This window comes from Carcharodon carcharias, chromosome 2 (genome assembly GCF_017639515.1).
Source record: "Carcharodon carcharias isolate sCarCar2 chromosome 2, sCarCar2.pri, whole genome shotgun sequence".
Lineage (NCBI taxonomy): Eukaryota > Metazoa > Chordata > Chondrichthyes > Lamniformes > Lamnidae > Carcharodon > Carcharodon carcharias.
In genome coordinates, this window is record NC_054468.1 from 115,457,241 (window position 1) to 115,463,671 (window position 6,431).

Here is a 6,431-nt window from a genome sequence, read left to right on the forward strand (position 1 = left end):
TAATCTATGCCTCTATTCTTCCTACTAAAGTGCATGACCTCACACTTCTCCACGTTATATTCCATCTGCCACTTCTTTGCCCATTCTCCTAACCTGTCCAAACCCTTCTGCAGCCTCCCCGCCTCCTCAATATTACCTGTCCCTCCACCTATCTTCGTATCATCTGCAAACTTAGCCAGGAGGCAAACTTAGCCAGGATGCCCTCAGTTCCTTCATCTAGATCATTAATGTATAAAGTGAAAAGTTGTGGTCCCAGCACTGACCTCTGCGGAACTCCACTAGTCACCGGCTGCCATCCTGAGAAGGACCCCCTTATCCCCACTCTCTGCCTCCTGCCAGACAGCCAATCTTCTATCCATGCTAGTACCTTGCCTCTAACACCATGCGTTCTTATCTTACTGAGCAGCATCCTGTGCGGCACCTTGTCAAAGGCCTTCTGGAAGTCCAAGTAGATAACATCCATTGGCTCTCCTTTGTCTAACCTACTCGCTACCTCCTCAAAGAATTCTAACAGATTTGTCAGGCATGACCTCCCCTTGATGAAACCATCCTGACTTTGCCCTATTTTACCATGCACTTCCAAGTATTCTGAAATCTCATCCTTAATAATGGACTCTAAAATCTCACCAAAGGCCGAGGTCAGGCTAATCGGCCTGTAATTTCCTGTCATTTGCCTCACTCCCTTCTTAAACAGGGGGGTTACATTAGCGATTTTCCAGTCCTCTGGGACCCTCCCTGACTCCAGTGATTCCTGAAAGATCACCACTAACGCCTCCAATATCTCTTCAGCTATCTCCTTCAGAACTCTGGGGTGTAATCCATCTGGTCCAGGTGATTTATCCACCTTCAAACCTTTCAGTTTCCTAGCACCTTCTCCTTGGTAATGGCCACCATACTCACCTCTGCCCCCCGACTCTCTTGAACTTTGGGGATGTTACTTGTGTCTTCCACCATGAAGACTGACGCAAAGTACCTATTCAAATAGAGTATTCACACAATGTAATTTTTGCTGTTCCAAATATTTTCATATTCCAAGCACTTTCCATGAAATTATTCTCTTCCATTCTGGGCTGTCACAGCACTATCACTACACACCGGCATAAGTCATGTTTAGCTCGTTAATGTCTTATTGGAGAGAAATACTGGAGTCTCGTATAAAACTTGCAGTTTTGGACTTCCCATAGAATGGGCAAGCAGATTCAGAACTGGTACTGTGGGGCATTCAGATGAAATAAAACTCACATACAGGACATTTAAGAGAAGCCGATACAACCAGGGATAAGGGACTTCAATTGTACGGAGTGACAAGAGAAGCTGATTTAATGGAGTTATTTAAAATTATACAGGGTTTTTATAAATACGGGGAAACTGTTTCTAATGACAGATGGGTTGGTAACCAGAGCACGGAGATTCAGGTAAAAGAATCACAGAGGAGATGAAGATAATTATTTTTACACAATGAGTTACGATCTGAAATACATTGTCTGAAAGGAGGATGGAAGCAGATTCACAAATAAAAGCGAGCTAAATAAACAGGTGAAAAGGAAATATTTGCAAGGCTATGGTGTATCAGCAAGGCAGAAGGGCTAGTTGGACAGCTCTTTCAAAAAAGCCAGCACAGACACAATGGGGTGAACTATCTTCTTCTGTGCTATATGCGCCTAATTAAGGTGCTGGTTGGAGCCCATACCTAGCACAAAGGAAGTTGGTGGTTGTGATTTTTGGAAATCAGTCGCCTCATCCCCAAGACACAGCTACAGGAGTTCCTTAGGATTGTGTCCTAAGCCCAGCTGCTTTATCAGTGACCTTACTTCCATCATAAGGTCAGAAGTGGGAATACTCGCTGATGATTGCATGTTCAGCACCGTTTGCGACTCCTCAGATACTGAAGCAGTCCACGTCCAAATGCTGCAAGACCTGGACAATATCCAGGCTTGGGCTGACAAGTGGTAAGTAACATGCACCACACAAGTGCCAAGCAATGACCGTTTCCAACAGGAGATAATCTAACCATTTCCCTTGCTCATGAGGTTGCCATGTGCTCCAGAAGTGACAATTTAATCCAAACTGCTTCTCGTGGGCTGAAGCTGGCTGATTCATATAGTGCACACACACACAAACACTCTATCTCTCTTGCATTGCTCAATACGTTGACATTGATGTCTATATGTTATATGAGGAATGTTACACCACAAATACACAATACTAAGATGCAGCAATGATCCTTTAAGGGCACTAAGTCTAATTATTAAGCACCAAGTCTAATTATTAAATAAAACACAAGCTCAAATAATTTAAGAGTTCAATTGTTGATTGCTCAAAAAACTTTGTGAATTGGTATGTACTCATCATTTTCAGGCTGCAACTCAAAAATATCAGCCGTTTAACTTTGTGTTGATTAGTAAATAAAGTGCAATATCTGAAGTATGACACATGCTTTCAAGCATAGCACTACAGATCTTAGCTGTTTCTTCAATGTTATTTCTACTATGCAAAATAATGAATTTATAAATATTGTGAACATGCGCCTGAGGTTTTAAAACACCCCAATCTCAAAGGCACCACTTAATTTCATTTTACCTGTAAGACAATGCAAAACGTTACATATGTACAACATCTGTTCAGTCATAGGCCCTAACCCAGGATTCAGTGGGCATGAATCCTGAAGCTGTTAATCAACCATGCCAAAGGCAAAGTGCACATCACTCTCACAAACAATAATTTTAACACAGGCTGCAATACTTTAATTGCAAAAATCAGGAGGGTTGCCAACACAGGACTCGATGGATTCTGGGTTTACAATTTGCAGCTGATCCAATCAATAGAGACATCTGCAGCGGACAGTAATTTGTCAAATCTTAGCTTATTAAAGTGCATCTATAGCAACATTACATGTAGCTCAGCATCATTATTTTAGGTGCATGCTGATTGGTTCATCAATTGGAACATCAATTGGCTATGTCATCAAATCTTACAAAAATTGCATGATTGAGTTGTTTCAAAATCTGGGTAGAGAAATTAACACTAGTTCAATACATTTTTTCATCACCAAGGAAGGAATCTTACCCTAGCTATTTTCTCTGTAGCTTAGTATTTATAGTTGTATTTTCTACACCAAACTGAAGAGAGAAAAAAAAAAATCAGAGCTGTTGAACGATATATATACCTAATGGTAGGTCCTCTATTGATTTCTCCACACTTTATGGCCTTGCGCTTTCCTCTTCACTTGCTCACAGGAGTCTCCCATTTTCAATTTCAAATTATCTAACTTTATCATTTGCTTTCTTCCTGGTCTGCACCCCTCTAACCTTCTTTCAATCACCTCCTTCAGCAAGTTCTCATGTGTTATGGCCAGGTGAGAAGTGGTGGGATGGCTTCCCTCTCTTTCTACCCCTTCTGTTGACCGCAATAGGTGCTTTTTAAAAAAGGATTTGTTTACCAATTCAGTGAGTGTTTGACAGTTTAGGTGCTGTGACTGTAAAAGACACACAGAGACAGGTGTTCTTGTATGTTTTAAAAGAAAAGAATAATATTTATTGTACTTAAAAATAATAAAATAAATGCTCCAGCTAATCCTCACTAATGCATCAAGAGATTCGCACACACAGAAGTTACAAAGCGGGAGGGTAGGAGTTCCAAAACAGACTCAATCATATGTAGTTCCTGTAGAGTGATGACTTGGAAGGTTTCAGGATGGCTTTGGTGACCTTTCTGGATTCTGTGTCAAGGCAATTTAAAATTGTACGATCTCTGTCTCTACTTCTGGAGCAGCAACTGTTTGGTTTATGTTAAAGATGCTGCCTGTGCTGTTTGACTGGTCAGAAAACAGGCAAGGTGCAAGCTTGCAGAATGGCTGGAGGCTGGGAGAAGGGACCACGAAAACAAAAAATGCTGGAAAAACTCAGCAGGTCTGACAGCATCTGTGGAGAGAAAGACAGAGTTAATGTTTCGAGTCTGTATGACTCTTCTTCATAGATGGGGATCACAAATCTTCTTTTGGCTGTTACCCATTCATGATTTTTCTGCACACTGACTCTGGAAATCAGTGTCTCTTTACACAAAGGGCTAGCTTGCAATCACATGACCTTCCTTTACATACTGACCAGTTGCCAAACATGGTCATAACAAACTCATTCGAGGCCCATTGCTTAAATTGATTAGATTAAGATGGTTGATGAGGCTAACCCTTCTCAGCCAGGGTTCATTGTCCAAAGTGATTGAGTTGAAAGGCCTGGTCCTCACCCACTGAATAATTAGGTTATGTCTGAATGTCTTCCAGCAGTTCAGGAGATGGCAATGCGCATTCATTTAAGCTTATTGTCCTTGGTGGGCTACCCCTAGACAGCCTTCCTCTGTTCGGATAGATTTGTAAATTGTCAGATATAAGTTATGTAAACATTTGGCCATTTTGAGACTCACTTGAGTCTTTTTAAACTTATTCTGAGGCTTCAGCTCACTCAATAACATTTTTGATATAAAAGTGTTTTATAATATCATGCCTTAGGATATGTCCAATCCTGACCCAGGATTCAGTGGACATGAATCCTGATGCTGTTAATCAGCTGTGCCAAATGCAAAGCACACAACACTCTCACAAACAATAATTTTAACACAGGCTGCAATATTTCAATTGCAAAAATCAGGAGGGTTGCCAACACATGGCCAATGCAATCTTGTTCCCTTCTCTTGATGGCATTCACTAATGATCTTTCCTCCTCCTCCATCCTGAGAACATCTTCATTGCTCTTGTAATTCTCTCCAACTGACCCACTCCATTCTTCTCCAGAACCACATTTCACAATTTTCTGACTTTCAGATATCCACTTTTCTTAAGGTCCACATTTTAGACCCTTATGGCAAGACACTCCAAATTGCAGTCTTGATAATTCTTTTCTTAAGATCACTACACATTCCTCACTCACTCACCTTTCCAGAATCACTTTATCCAATTCGGGGGAGCCTGAACCTATCCCGACAGGCAATGAACACTAGGCAGGGTACGTACAGTTCAGGATGCCAGTCCATCATAGGACACACACTGGGGGACAATTTACCAATCCACCTAACCAGCATATTTTTGGACAGCGGGAGGAAACCGGAGCACCTGCAGGAAACCCACGCAGACACAGAGAAAATATGCAAACTCCACACAGACAGATACCCGAAGTCAGGAATGAACCCAGGTCCCTGGAGCTGTGAGGCAGCAGCACTAACCACTGCACCACCATGCCACCCACTACACATTCCTATGCTGAGCTATTCTTAATGTTTGGAGAATGCATTTTTTGCCATTGTTATTCTAGTGCTGATTTCTTTCTGGCAATAACCATCTTCTGACAAGATGCTTCCTAGTACCTGAATTGTGATACCTGTTCTAACTGTTGACCATTTATCTCGACCTGTTTTCCATCATTATTTCTTCCAATCTTTATAACTTCTGCCTTTTTTACATTAATTTTCATTCTGTAAGCTTTCACCACTTCATTCATTCAATCCATTAGTATCTATAGATTTTCTGCTGTTCTAGCCACTAGTGCCTGGTAGTTTGTATATCTCAATACTTTCACCAATTGACTTCCTACTTTGACACCTTTCTGTACCTCATCTAGTGTTTATTTTATCATGGATTCCCCCTCGTTATAGTGATGGTAGACAGCTTTATCTCACCCCATGCCCAATTACACCAGATTCAGTTTCAGCAAATTCTGTCTTGGTTGTAGCTGTTTGTATCATACAGAGATACAATCATTCTTTTCTCTCTCCAGTGAACTCTTATAGCCGTCAGCACTCTCAGCAGGCTTTGCTGAGAAATGCAGGGAATGAATTCAGAAATTTTACATGATCCAATTTAATTATAATAGAACACCAATCAGTAAAAACAGATTATCTGGTCATTCATCTTGCTGTGTGCAAACTGATTACTGCATTTCCCTTACAACAGGGTTTTCAAGGTCCTTCATTGGCTATGAAACATTTGGAAGTATCCTAAAGTCCTGATAGGCACTATATAAATGCACGCTCTCTTTTTTTGCTTCTAACATTGCTGGGCTTCCTGAACAAATAAACCTGCATTTCACACTTTCCGGCAGCAGAACAAGTCTTAACATTTTCCTGCAACTGTGAATACCGAGGCATTAAGTCTTTTGTTCATAACTACAAGCCACTTGTTTACCTGTCTAGTTTTCCTCCCATAGTAATCTTTTCAGAAATGGATATGTTTTAAGCGCAAAATACTATCCATTTTTTTAGAAGAAATAACAATGGTCAGGAATAGATTAAAGGGATATGCTGTTACCTTTTTGATTTCAAGCTTGTACATACACTCAGATAGTGGCCATCCTATCCAATTAAATACCTGAGTCATCTTATGCTCATAGGGAATCTCAGACCATGCTCCCTTTTTGAGGACTGTCCATTATTTTTATAGAAAT